Source organism: Myodes glareolus, chromosome 4, assembly GCF_982192425.1.
Source record: "Myodes glareolus chromosome 4, mMyoGla1.1, whole genome shotgun sequence".
Lineage (NCBI taxonomy): Eukaryota > Metazoa > Chordata > Mammalia > Rodentia > Cricetidae > Myodes > Myodes glareolus.
In genome coordinates, this window is record NC_142029.1 from 4,186,404 (window position 1) to 4,201,077 (window position 14,674).

The 14,674-nt window shown below is 48.2% G+C and overlaps 1 protein-coding gene across 3 annotated transcripts in view; it reads right to left on the reverse strand.

The window, feature by feature from the left end:
- Window positions 1-9,206, reverse strand: part of Mobp (myelin associated oligodendrocyte basic protein) — a 33,980-nt gene extending 24,774 nt beyond the window's left edge. For all 3 annotated transcript variants that reach the window (XR_015737650.1, XR_015737649.1, XM_048423866.3), the window contains exons 1-2: window positions 9,074-9,206; window positions 3,350-3,427 (exon numbers count right to left, since the gene is read on the reverse strand). The gene's annotated coding sequence lies outside the window, so the exon portion shown is untranslated. The remainder of the gene's footprint in view (window positions 1-3,349; window positions 3,428-9,073) is intronic.
- Window positions 9,207-14,674: the final 5,468 nt, after the last annotated feature.

Consider the following 14,674-nt stretch of genomic DNA (forward strand, 5'->3'; position numbering starts at 1 on the left):
TCACCAGATGCCAAAATCCACCAGGGATTTGGAGACTATGCAGAACATAACAGAATAAAAGGGCTCCAGTTATCCTGGAGGGGGTCGCCTGTTGGGAACACAATCAAAGCTGTGTTAAATGTCTCGCTGTATCGCTTTGTTTTAGTCAACAAAGACAACAGAGTGCGGGCTGCTCCACAGACAGCTACCTCACAGAACACGAAGAATACTTCTTGATGAACAAAGTCTCTCTACCACTTAGCAACTCTAAGAGGAGGAACGCGTGGAACCCAAGATTGGCATCTCAAGCACATAGATAAAGCATGGGGAGAATTTTTAGATGTAAACATTAGTTACTGTAATGGAGCAAGATGAACATACAAGAGGTATGCTAATCTAAAGGTTACATAAATAATACATCATTTTAAAGCTTAAATTATAGAATGTGTTATCATTTATGGACAGGAATATTTTTAAGATTTATTTTTATGTGTATAAATGTTTTGTCTCTCTGTGTGTGTATGTGTGTGTGTGTGTGTGTGTGTGTGTGTGTGCACTCCATGTGTGTGTAGTACCTATGGAGGCCAGAAGAGGGGGTCAGAGCCCTTAGAACTGGAATTATGGGTGGTTATGAGCTGTCAAGTGGGTACTGGGAACCAAACCCAGGTCCTCTGCAAGAGCAGCCAGTGCTCTGCACTGCTGAGCCATCTTGCCAGCCCTGGACACTGGACTGACTCTCCATTGGGATTTGAAGAGAACAGATCATCAGATCCTGAGTTCACGGCTGAGTTGAAGAGTCCAGTCAGGGAGTCTGAAGGCACGTGTTGGGTGTGTCTCTTAGTTCAGAAAAGTATGGCTGGACATAAAGTATAGAAGGTGACGACTGAAGCCACGTGGTGGCTACATGTGCAAAGACGACATGATGGCCACTCTTGGAACTGCCTAGGAGAAACACCCACAGGCATGTTCAGCAGGGCGTTTCCAGTGGAGTTTAACTAAGGACCCCGCCTGAATGTGGGCAGCATCGTTCCCTGGACTGGCAGCTCAAAATTAACAAAAAGAAAGCAAGCTGAGCACTAACAGTCACCTCTGTCTGCTTCCCACTCCACTACGGTGTGACCAGCCACCACACCTCCCCTGCCACAGTGGACTGCACAGTCAAACCATGAGCCGGAAGAACCTATTTTTCCTTAAGTTGCTTTTGACAACTATGCTGTGACTGCAGTGAAAAAAAACAACTAATACAGGCTCTGCCTGAGCCGCAGGGACTCTGTGCTGTCTGGTGAGTGAAGAAGCGAATGGAAAAGGCTGGTGTGGGGGGAGGGAGGCGGCAGGGTCTCGGAGCTGTGAAGTCTGGGAGCCAGAGGGAAGGAAACATGGCTTCAGAGATGGTCAAGCATCCAAGAGCAGCTTCATCTAAAGAGCACAAGAATTATGGTGACCACGGCAAGGGTTGTTCCTTGGAGTGGTTGACGTGAAAGCTGGATCTGTAGGTTTGTGGAGGGAATCTCAGCCAAGGAGAAAATATAAGGCCAACAGACCAAAAGCTGGAGAAGGAAGAGAATAGACAGGATTCCTAGAGAGCGTAAGATTCCCAGAGGCCTTTGTGGGGAGGCGCTGGTGTCGGGTGACTGTGGATTTGTTTAGTTGGTGAAGGAGAGGGGTGAGACTACGCAAATATCTACGGAGAAGAAGGTAAAACAATCAGAAAATGTTAATAACATCCCTGAGGTAAAACTTGGGGTGTGAGAATGCAGATACACGGGTAGAGGGAGGCCGAGTGCAGGGCCTTTGTTAGAAAGAGGAGAGAAAGGCAGAACAGGGACTCTGGGATCAAAACTGTTTGAGAAGAGAGCACTGGATTTCAGTTCCCAGCACCCACCCACACTGGGCGGCTCAGATCCTCCTGTGACTTCGCTCAGGGGATCTGATGCCTCTTCTGGCCACTGAGGGTACTACATGTGCACGCTTCTTTAAAGACCTAAGAAAGGATAATGGGGCCGGATGAAACTCTCATCCGCTCAGTTCCATTTGTCCAATGAAACGGGAAGCCAGAGTATCAGCTGACGGCAAGAAAGGGAAAGGCTTGAGGATAAAGTGGGTAAAGAAGATTCTGGAGCAATGCGGGCAGCAGCTCTCAGGATCTAGAGGAAACCCTTGCCCACTCCCCGGCAGTGATTGCAGCCAGCTCCACTGTGCCTGCATCCAGCTGCTCTGAGTAGTCAGGAGGTGTCTGTGAGGAGACAGTTTTCTGGGCTGAGCGCTGCCCGTGAACTTGCAAGACTGCCACGATAGAATTTAGAATCTATCAGGAATGGAAAGAGAAAAAAAAAAAAACAAAAAACCAACCCAGAAGCTAGAAAAGAGTGATTGATTGCTGGATGTACGGACTCACAGACAAGAGCAGCGAGCACCATGCAGACTAGAAGCACCTTGGGAGGATGGTTGTGATGCTGTACATAGTGGAATCGTTTGCAAGGAAGGAAACCTGTGAATGAGCTGGCTGCTTGCACATCTGGTTGCTGTGGTGGGAAGGTGCTGACAGGTCCACAGAGTAGTGATGGACGAATGAGACAGGGCGGATGATACGCTAGAGAGCGGAAGCCTTGGATGGAGTTGGAGCGGAGAGAGAGAGAGGGAGGTGCTATTTTAAAACCATCAGGATGAGTGAGAAGCCAGCTGCTGACCCACACTGGGACCAGAGCACAAGCTCCAAGGTTGGTTTATCTGGAGGAAGGAGCGAAGGAAAGGATGCTGACCTCGCTCTCCCAGCTGGAGGGATGTGAAGTACAAAACAGCCCCATTACAGAGACGAGGAAGCTCTCTTCTAACAAACTGGGCAGACCCAGCTCGGACAAGATGGAGCCCATGACTGAAGTTCGAAGGTCTAAGGGAGAAAGCTCTCTTTTCATAGAATGGCAGTTGTGTGTGGAACGGGGCGGGGCGGGGTGGGGGTATAAGTGGACAAATGGTGGCTTGGGTCATGCTCTCTCTCTCACACACACAGAGAATTTGTTTTCTTTCGTATTCTCCAGGAGAGAACTGAGATGCTATAAAAAGCATTTAAGCTGCTGGGCATGACAGTGCGCACCTTTAATCCCAGCGCTAGGGAGACAGAGGCAGGTGGATGTCTGTGAGTTTGAGGCCAGTCTGGTCTACATATTGAGTTCCAGGCAAGCAAGGGCTTCATAGTGAGACCCAATCTCAAGAGAAGGGAGGGGAAGAAAGGAAGGAGGGAAGGACGCAGGAAGGAGTAAGAGAGCGCGCCTGTGGAAGGTGACTTTACGTAATCTCTTGCTGATTTTACAGTCGTCTGTGATATCCTGAATACCTGTATCATTTATGCGACAATTTAGATGCAGATCTGTACCTGTGTTTTCATCCGCGCGCATCTGGCGACCCGGACTCTGTTCCCAGCGTCTTATTCTCATTTAGTTCTTCGTTGCCCCTAGGAATGAGGTGGTAAGCACACACCGGTCAGTTAGTGCTGTGCTTGGCTGCAAGTCAGTCAAGTGTGTGCCACGTGCACGGAGGCTCACTCTCCCGGTCCTAAGATAGTTTGTGATAGGTCTAGACACTTCAAGTGTGTTCCACACGGAGGCTCACTCTCCCGGTCCTAAGACAGATTGTAATGGATCTAGACACTTCAAGTGTGTTCCACACGGAGGCTCACTCTCCCGGTCCTAAGATGGTTTGTGATGGGTCTAGACACTGTCTGAAAGTCTGCAGACAGAGAAAGGATACAAAAGTGAAATTTCATGCTAATTTTTATCGCTCTGGGGAAAAAATGATACCCATCATTAATTTAAGTAAAAAGCCTTAGGTCAGGGCTGGGAAGACAGCTCAGTTGGTAAGGCAGGCAGCTGCCTACTGGAGTGGTTTAGCCTGAGGTCTCTTCATCAGGGAAGAACTCACTGGGAGTGTTTAGGAAGTTCCTTTTTGCACCTTACTGTGCCTTTTTCTCCTCTGCATTTATATTATTTGGATGCAATTCTTTTACTGTTATCACTAAAATGCAAAATCTGAGTTTGCACACACTCTGATCTCAGATGCTAGCTCAGTGTTGGCCATGGGGGCTTCCAACAAATATTTGTTCCATTGAATAGGTGGATGAATGAATGGACAGAAAATAAAACCTGTCACAAGCTTTAAAAAACAAAGTGAAAACAAAAACAAGACAATGATGACAAAAAAAAGAGAAAGAATTCCTGAATGTAGACTTCCAGTTAATTCAGGATTCTTTAAATTAAGTGTTCATATTTTTAAAATTATTTTCTGTGTGGCCACATGCATAGCATAACCCCAGAATTCTTTAACTTCCTCTTGGGGACATCAAGTTTCAACACTAAGCTAAGTACACATCAATAGCTGGCTAACATCGGGTAAGCAATCGTACTGGTGAGTGCCAAGACTAATCCTTGTGTGGCTACTGGGAACCCGGATATCAATGAAAAACTCCATGTGGTAACAGGTAAACTGAGACATAAAGAAAAACCACTTCTCCGTATCCTCATCATAGGGAAGGCTCTGGAGTTCCCAACTTACTCAAAGTCCATAATTTAGTGGGTTATTCGCTTGTGAGACTGTGGTCACCTCATACAAGGACTAAAGCATCTTGAAGAAACGGGGACAGTACGGGGAAGTGATATAGTCTGTTTTTTCAGTGAACGTGAAATGTAGGACTATGATGATGATCATGATGATGATGAGGAGGAGGAGGAGGAGGAGGATAGTAATAATAGTAGAGGCCTGACACCTGGTTTTCATTTGTCCCTCAGGAGTCTAGTGCCTCCCTTGAGGCCCCGGGGTGCAGGTGCTGTCCCATGATTCCCTGTTCCTGGGAACTATGGCGAACTGTCTGTTCATCTTTTGGCTTTCTCCTATCAGGAAATAACAAAATCCAGGTTTGTTTTTAAGCAGGCTAGTTCCTTGGTCACTCTATGCGTAGATGCTGCGGAATTATTATCGGAGGCTTTAAGGGGACAGCAGAGCCCGCGTAAGCTGCACAGTCTCAGAAGTCACTCTCAGAGCTCAGAAGATGTGGTCCAAGCCCTGGGACGGGGCCCAGCTGACTTCTAGGTTGTGAGAAGCAGACTAACTCTGGACCATAAGACTCCCTGGCCTCCCAGACTTTGCCTATCCTGGTCTACAATTGTTTTGACTGAGAAAAATGAGACTCTGTGCCTCCATTTCCATACCAGGATGGCTCATCATGGGAATGTATAATTAATCATAAGACACTTTATTGATTGTTGTAGGAACAGTCCAGCAACTAAGAGCACTGTCTGCTCTAGCAGAAGCGTGGTTTGGTCCTCAGCACCAACGCTGTCATTCACATTAACTCCAGGTCCAGGACCTCCATGGACACCAGGCACGCACATGGTACACATACATGCATACAGGAAAACATCCACACCCGTGAAATCAAATAACAAAATAAAAGCCCTTATCAAGCCACAGGGTGACTTCTGTAGCCTAAGCCCAGCATTCAGGATACCTAAAGCTGGACCAGAGCTGGACCCTGACAGCTCAAACAAGCTGCACGTGGCCTCCCTCACAGACCAGTTAAAGAGACTAGTGGGTGAAGACAGGAAAGGATTTATTCATTGTGCCCAGGTGTGATCACAGGGTTGTGTGACAGGTGTGATCTGCAGGGTGGTGTGGCCATGTGTGATCACAGAGTGGTACGGCCAGGTGTGATCACAGGGTGGTGTGGCCAGGTGTGATCACAGGGTGGTGTGGTCAAGTGTGATCACAGGGTGGTGTGGTCAGGTGTGATCACAGGGTGGTGTGGCCAGGTGTGATCACAGGGTGATGTGGCCAGGTGTGATCTGTAGGATAGTGTGGCCAGGTGTGGTCTGTAGGGTGGTATGGCCAGGTGTGGTCTGTAGGGTGGTATGGCCAGGTGTGATCACAGGGTGGTATGACCAGGTGTGATCACAGGGTGGTGTGGCCAGGTGTGATCACAGAGTGGTGTGGCCGGGTGTGATCACAGGGTAGTGTGGCCAGGTGTGATCACAGGGTGGTGTGGCCAGGTGTGATCACAGGGTGATGTGGCCAGGTGTGATCTATAGGCTAGTGTGGCCAGGTGTGGTCTGTAGGGTGGTGTGGCCAGGTGTGGTCACAGGGTGGTATGGCCAGGTGTGATCTCTAGGGTGGTATGACCAGGTGTGATCACAGGGTGGTATGACCAGGTGTGATCACAGGGTGGTATGACCAGGTGTGATCACAGGGTGGTGTGGCCAGGTGTGATCACAGGGTGGTGTGGTCAAGTGTGATCACAGGGTGGTGTGGTCAGGTGTGATCACAGGGTGGTGTGGCCAGGTGTGATCACAGGGTGGTGTGGCCAGGTGTGATCACAGGGTGGTGTGGCCAGCTGTGATCACAGGGTGGTGTGGCCAGCTGTGATCACAGGGTTGCATGGCCAGATGTGATCACAGGGTGGCCTCTTTCTGTTCTCTCACCTAGGAGATGTGTGTATTTTCTACCTCGCAGGTTTTGAGATTAAGAAGACCTACATGCCTTAGAAACATCTTGAAGAAATCTATGCTAGGGGTGGGTGCTGGAACACGTGGAGATTCCTGGTCTCGAGTCTGCTGAGCTCAAGAACACACAACTATGGCATTCACATATATCGAAGGGCAACTCAGCTGCAAATGTTTATGAGTTTTTTTTATCATTTCCACACACAGAGATCTTGAGTGCTCCCTTAAGATCCTAGTCACTCTTCAACAGAACTTCAATCAAAGTTGACATAACAGATTTCGTAGGTGCAACCAGCCGAGGCCCAGCCCAGCCCCGCAGAATTCTAGATCTTCAGAGGCAGGTGCCATCCATAGACCCTGCCTTCTAAGCCTCAATTGTTTTGACTGAGAAAAAAGGACGAGTTTAACACCTTCATTGTTTACTGCTAAATAATTCACCATAGGAATACATAATCTGTCTGTCTGTATGTATGTATGTATGTATGTATGTTTTGAGGCAGGATCTTTAACCCAGACTGGTTTCCAGCTCCCCTTGTAGCTGAGGATGACCTTGAACTTCCGGCCCTCCTGAGTGCTGGATCACAGGTGTGTGCCACTGTGCCTCTACACTTTACCCAGTGTCCGTGACTGAACCTGGGTCTCTGTGTGCACTAGGAGGGCGCTGCTGCCTGAGCTACGTTCCCAGCCTCATGATCCTTTCAGCAAAAAACGCATCAAACTGCAGGTGACTCCTTAGCTACAGCAGTCACGGGACCTAATGCTGTGTTTTCCCGGGAAGGGTGGGATCTATGCTGGGCGGATGTGCTGGAACCATGGGAGAAGGTGCCCCGACTGGTCAGGGGCCTGGTCACAGCATCAGCCAGTATCACCCTGTTGGAAGCTGTTTCCTGTTAGTGTCATTCAGACCGCACGCTGAAGGACATTTGACAACAGCTTAGAAGCGGCCAGCGTCTTAACTGGGTTCAGTGGAAACCATACTCACTGTGCAGGATCTGAGTTCAGATCCCCAGCCCCCACACAACAGCCAGTCATGGGCACTGTCATCTGTAACCTCAGCGCTGGGGTAGAGACAGGCAGACACCTAGAGAATCTAGGAACAGGCTCCAGACTCAGTGAGGAACCCTGTCTCAAAAACTAAGGTGGAGAGGGCTGGATGAGATCACGTGACATTGATTTCTAACCTCTACACACACGCACACAAGTCTACATAGGCATACATTTATAATACACACACACACACACACCATCACCAACAACAACAACAACAACAAACAAGACTGTCAGAGAATGGTTGTCCTGGCCACATTTGCAGCTTAAGGGAATCTGAAGAGACAAGACAGCCAGAAGCAGTGTGTGAGACTGGACTGGCTGCTAAAAGCATGGATGAACTGGGGTGGGGGACTCTAGATTATATAACAGATCGGCAACTCGCTGTTAGTTTCCTGACATTGATGATGTGTGCACTTAATCTCCTGGGGGCGGGGATAAGGTGCAGGTGTCTGCGCGCACAGGAAGAGAACAGCCAGCAAATGCGGAGGGTGTTAGCATTTGCCTGAACGAGACACAGCTGGAGTTCTTCAACAGTCTGCAACTTTTCCGGAGATTTGAGCAATTTGAGATCCACTCAGCAGCACCCCCCCGGCATCCTAAATACTCCCCAAACAGCAGATCTATGCACCTGGCTACAGCCCATTCCCTGCCTGCCTGTTCCGTTCACAAGGCGTTCTAAACCTTTTCTCTATTTCTTCCTAATACCATAGCCGAGTTCGTTGCTTTATTCCCCTGGCACAAATCTCTTTCCTTTCTCCTCAGCCGAAGACTGAAGGCTCCCATCATCCTGAGAGGTTTTGTATAAGACAAAGCACCAACATCACTCCAGTTAGGGTGCAGATTTGGTCCTCGCTGCTGCGTCCCCCGCTTACAAATCCCACTGTGTATTTAAGGAAGAAGGAAAAGTCGCTCGTATTCCTCTTTGAACTCCGTCTGCTCCTTTTCAAATGTTTTTGTTGTTATATGTTAATTGTGCACAATCATGGGTCTTGTCACATTTTTACATGTATACGTAATTATTTTAGTCATAGCCAGACCTTGTCACCCTCCCCGTCCCCTTCTACTCCTGAAGGTCCACTCCCTCTTCCCCTGGAGAGGGGTAAAATCCGAGGAGTTTCACTAGGGCTCCCTACAGGAGCATGAGCAACTTCCCAGTGCCACCCAGATACATGACGAAGGACAATGTCTCTCTTCCCTAGTAACCATTAACTGTGCATAAGTCCTTAGGAGTCCCATGAAAACTCATTTTTTAAATCATGACAATAAATAAAAGAAGAAATGAGGCCTGGGGGAGACACCACCAGCGCCATTGATCTCTCTGCAACAGCAAAGGTGTCAAACAAGAAAATCCGAGCATCTTTCCCTGGGGCCCCAAACCCAGATATTAGCGAGGATGGTTCTGAGGCGCCTCTGCCCAGGTCAGAGTAAACGGCTGTTTTTTCTCTCTTGGCTAGCTCTGTTATTTCTCCTCTTCCCATCCCCAGCTGCCATCATGACTGGCTTCTCCAGAGACCCTTGGGAATGTATGCCCTTGCCGCGTGAGCCTCCGGAATCCTTACCTGCAGATAGTGGCTGCTGTGTAAGAAAGAAGCCCGTGGACACCCGGCCCTTGTGGAACTGGGCTACCTCAATACATGCAGAATATATAGGGAGAGGTTGTGCGTCTGGATTTTCATTACAGAGGTGTTTTTGATGGGTCCTCAGCCAAGTTGTACTTTACAACAAAAGCCACACAAAGACTGCACAAAGGCCACACAGCGTTTAAACAAAAGGCTAAAGAGAGACCAAACAAAAGCTAAAGAAAGTTGAAACAAAGAGGGAAACAAAGAGAAAACAAAGGCCCAACAAAGACAGGGACAAAGGCCAACAAAGAGTAAAAGAAAAATCTGAACAAAAGCTAAAGCCACATCACGCATGCCTGTGTGGACCCCACATCCACACTGCAACCCATGCTCACTCCAGCATCCCACCACACAGTCAACACCCACACAAGCCTCCCCTCTTGCCAAGGCTTGCTCCTCACCGCTCTACCCACAGCAGGTCACACGTGCCCATCCCTCCGGACCACACAGCTGCTCATCTCACAGAAAGGCCATGAGCCCACTCTGCAGGAGCCATGGAGAGATTTGCTCACATCTTTCCACAATGTCAAACTGCCTTAACGAAATGTCAAGCTTTATCGGTGCTGTTGGCTGCAATTTGTTGGCTAATCTTGACTTCCCTTGATAGCCGGCTACATAGCAAACACAGGGGTTTTTTATGCCAAATTTAATGACCAGGATTAACTTTCAGATCAAACACTATACATCACACTGTAAACTATGTATCTATGCAGGTTGTAGAATGACGCCCAAAGGGTTCAAGCCAAAGAGGCCCCACTCTAGGGAAAGCTAAGAACAACAGAATTGTTACAGTGTATTCCTGTCTCCTTCCACAGCTAATAGAACACTCTAAGGAAAAGGGACTTAGCAGTGGGGACTGGGTGTGATTTTAGCTTAAACATCCAGGTCATAATCCATCAAGAGGGAAGTCAGGACAGGCATTCAAGCGAGAACTTGAAGCAGAGACCATAAAAGATTATTGCTTGTTCCTAGCTTCATGCCCAGCTAGCTCTCTTACAGAGCCCAGGACCACCTACGTAGGGGACGGTGCTGCCCACAGTGGCCAGGCCCTCTCTCCTACATCACTGACGATTGAGGGAATCCTCCACAGACCTGCCCAGAGACCAGTCTGATCTAGGTGGACCCCAGTTGAACCCCCCTTCTCAAGTGATTCTAGGCTGTGTCAAATCGCCAAAGTTATCTAGGATAAGGCAGTTAGATAAGCAGCAAGGAAATCAGGTGAAGAGATTCCAGAGATCTGAAAAACCAAGCTGCAGGGCAGAGCAGGGCAGCTGACACTTGGGACCGTGGAGGTGAGGGTGAGTTGGAAGGATGGGTGGATAGATTGATGTTCAGATGATAGACAGGCAGATGGTGGCACTGGGGAACATGTTGAGCTGAAACCCTGTGTATAAAGCCAGATATGCCTCTGTGTGTGTGTGTGTGTGTGTGTAAGAAAGAGACAGAGACAGAGAGAATCTACTCAGAGTTTGAAGACAGGAATTGACGAGTATGACTCTCGTTGTGACATGGCCTGGACCGTGTGGGACAAGCTGTGTTGTGCCAGGCAGTATGCTTACCGTGGCATCGGGCCATGTTGGGGGGGGGGTGGTTTGTGTGCGGATCGGGCTGTGTCCTGCCCTAAGTCACTCCACGCTGTGTGAGACCCTGGTGGCTCCGCTTTACCAGTGGCATTTGGTTCCAGTTTGAATGCAAACACGGAGACAAGATGCTTGTGCACAGACATGCCACCTGTCCGGTCCCAGCTATGAGGTGCAGATGTGTAAAATATCCCAATATATAATATCACTTTGAGGAAAGTGACTTGAGCAAAAGAGACCTCAAAGCCCAGTGACACCCTTCCTCCAATGAGGTCATACCCACTTCAACAAAGCCACACCTCCCCATAGAGCCACTCCCTATGAGCTCATGGGGGCCAATTACATTTGAACTACCACAGTGCTTGTGTCTATTTGTTTCTTTGAAGCCGAGACCATAGAGGAACGCTGCTTGCTTGCTGCCTCACTGCCAGGCTCATGCTCAGCTAACTTTTTTTTTCTTTTTTTTTTTTTTTTCAAAAAAAAAAAGGTTTCTCTGTGTAGCTTTTGGAATCTGTCCTGGAACTCACTCTGTAGACCAGGCTGGCCTCAAACTCACAGAGATCTGCCTATCTCTGCCTCCCGAGTGCTGGGATTAAAGGCGTGTGCCACCACCGCCCAGCCTTCAGCTAACTTTCTTATACAGCTCAGAACCACCTACTTTGAGGATGGTGCTGCCCATAGAGGCTAGGCCCACCTATATCAGTTAACAACCACAGGAAATCTCCCACAGATCTCCCACAGATACGCCTCAGGCCAGTCTGACCCGGGCTGTCCCTCAATTGAGACTCCCTCCTCAGATGATTCTAGGCTGTGTTAAAACTACTAAGCTAACTAGAACAAGGTGAGATTACCATATGTATGGCGATCAGAGACACATGTACCTCCCACATACACACAGAATAAATAGATAAATAATATACTGGTGGTTTTATTGTTATTTTTGATTTTGCATTTATTTATTTTTGCTGTTTAGAGAGTCTCATCACGTAGTGTTGGCTGTCTTAGAACGTGCCATGTAAACCAGGCTGGCCTGGAACTCACAGAGATCCACCTACCTCTGCCTCCCGAGTGCTGAGATTAAAGGTGTGCGCCACCACACCCAGCTTGTAATTTAAATTTTTAAAGTTGTCTTATGATTTAAAGGGAGTCTACTGCTGTACTGCCTTGATTGAGTCCTGTCTCCTCAGATGGAAACATAAAAATACAGGCAACACTGATACATATGTTTTGTTGTATAAACATGAAAAGCAGGCATTTTGTTTTATAAACAGCTCTCGGGCCTTTGTACTTACTGGGGGTCAACAATGATAATGAATTGACTGTTCAGACCCAGGAGAAACAAGCGCAAGTCTCTCCTCATTTGCCCCCAGTCTTTGCTTCAGGTCTAAGTCTGACCCATCTACGTTCTGACCTCTGCCTAAAGGTTCCCTTGGGTCTCTGACTTGGGTGGTAAATAGAGGACTCTAATGCCAGCTGGGCTGCCAGTCACTCACACAAAGCTCCTGTGTGTCCCCAAGCTTTATGCCCAGCGTCACTCTCTGCCTCCCCATCTTCTTCGAGGGCCCAGTCACAATTGTTTCTGGGCAGTGATGACCGGTATGGGAGTGGACACCATGTTCCCTAAGCAAGGGACTGTGTTTTGCTGTGCTAGAAGTCGCTTGACTTTATACCCAGTTCAGGGATCGTCTTCATTCCCTACTGTCGGTACCCAGGTTTTTTTTCCCTTTGCTCGAGGTGCTATGCAGGGCCGTTTTTCCTCTGACTTCCTGGCTTCTCTGCTCACTGCACTGGCTTGGGGGATTAGTTTAGAGAGAATTTGGCCCTCTTTTGTTATGGTAATTCCACCTGCAAGCAAGGTTCCCACCGTGGCGCCTAATCCGTCTGCCACCGCAGCTGCTCTTTGGCCGGTGGCACCGGGCGCCTGACACCCTCTTTCCCTGTTCCAGATGGAAGGGGGCTATTGTCCTTCTGCCCCCTAGTATATATACCCGACTTTTGCTTAATCAAGTTGCCATTTACTCCTTTGGTGAATGAGCCTGGTCTCTCTGTGTGTGTCTGTTCAACCCTTAGGATATTTATCCATTCTCGTGGACTTGATTCGGGAGGCGTGCACCTGAATCGGCTGTGGGAATTCACAGAAAAATGCAAGCAGCACCCTACTACACTAGAGGGGAAACTGGGAGTGGAAGGCACTGTGCAAGGGTTCTAGCAACACGAAAGAGCCAGAGCAAGGTTATGCCTGGGCGACACAGACTGCTACGGAGATCCTGGCTGCCGGCGTCTGCTGTTCAGGCAGACCTCTGTGTTCTAACCTTGTGCTTATGAAGCAGTGAGTGTCTGCTGGGTGTTTCCAGAGTGCCTAGAGGAGCTCCAATGTCCCACAAACTGTCCTCTTACCTCTACACTGTATACCATGGTGCACACACACACACACACACAGAGAGAGAGAGAGAGAGAGACATATACATACACAGACAAACAGAGAGACACAGACAACACAGACTACATAGTACATACACACACAGAGATGTGCAGTAGATTAGACTTGGGAGCAGTTGAGAGGAGGGTGAGGAGGGTTAGCAGGCAAGGGGTGGGAAGAGAAGAGAAGGCAATTGGGGAATAGGATTAAACAGTACATTGTATATAGGTAAGAACAGTCAAAATAGAAATTGAAATTGAGGTCCTCTACTCTGCTACTGCACACTGTGAAGTGTACTGGGCCACCAAACTCCTACAAGCAGATTTTCCCCAGGAAAGCAGGGAAACTGCATGTGCTCAAACAGGGAGCAGGGAAGGGAGGAGGGAGCCCCTTCATTTTCTATTTATCAACATTGGATGAAGGATCCTATTTGTGAGCAGATGAAGTCTTCATGTGCCTCTAACACTCTGTTCTGCCCTGTCCCCCAAAGGGACCCAAATAGAATTATGTTTTAACTATCTCCACTTCACAGATGATGAAACCAAAACAGGGATTCTCAGTAGCTTTGGAGCCTGTCTTGGAACTAGACCGCGTAGACCAAGCTGCTCTTGAACTGCCCCAAGAGCAGGGTTTTGTTGTTGTTTTATTTTGCTTGTTTTGTTTTTTGTTTCTGTTTTTTCAAGACAGAGTCTCTCTGTGTAGCCCCAGCTAAGACTCAGTCTTAAAAACAACGCCAGGTGCACAGGCCTTTAATCCCAGCACTCGAGAGGCAGAGGCAGGTGGATCTCTGTGAGTTTGAGGATAGCCTCGTCTACAGAGCGAGTTCCAGGATAGCCAGGACTGTTACACAGAGAAACTCTGTCTCAAAACAAACAAACAGCAACAACAACAACAAAAACGAACGAACGAAAGGAATGAAGGGAGAAAGAAAGAAAAGAAAAGAGCAAAAAAGAAAGAAAGGCAATAAGACTGGGTCTTGTTATTCAAGCTGACCTCTGATTTATGGCCCTTGCTCATGCATGCTAGCTTGGACTATTTAGTTGACACAACTAATACTCACCTGAGAAGGGAGTTTTAACTGAGGGACTGCCCAGATCACTTGACTTGACCTGTGTGTGTGTGTGTGTGTGTGTGTGTGTGTGTGTGTGTGTGTGGTGATTGTCTGGACTGCTAACTGACCCAGCCTTTTCAGACAGCAGGTTCTGGGCTGCATAATCACGGGGGATCTGGCTGAACGTGAGCAAGCGGGTCATGGGCAGCATGGGTGCACCCGTTCCTCCGAGCTGACTGTGGATTTGATGTGGCAAACTGTCTCCTGCATCTGTGATTCCATAAGTATGAGACAGTAACCAGAAAGAGGAAAGCCCTTTGGTCCCGTGTAGCTTTTACTCTTTTGTTGTTGTTGTTTTGTTTGTTTTTTAATCGTGGCCACAAAAATCACACTTGAAACTCCTCCTGCCTCAGCTGTGGTTACAGGCTTGGGCCACCAAGTCCACCAGAAAAAGAATTCATTAGTTAGGAAAGTCTGTGCTGCGCTGC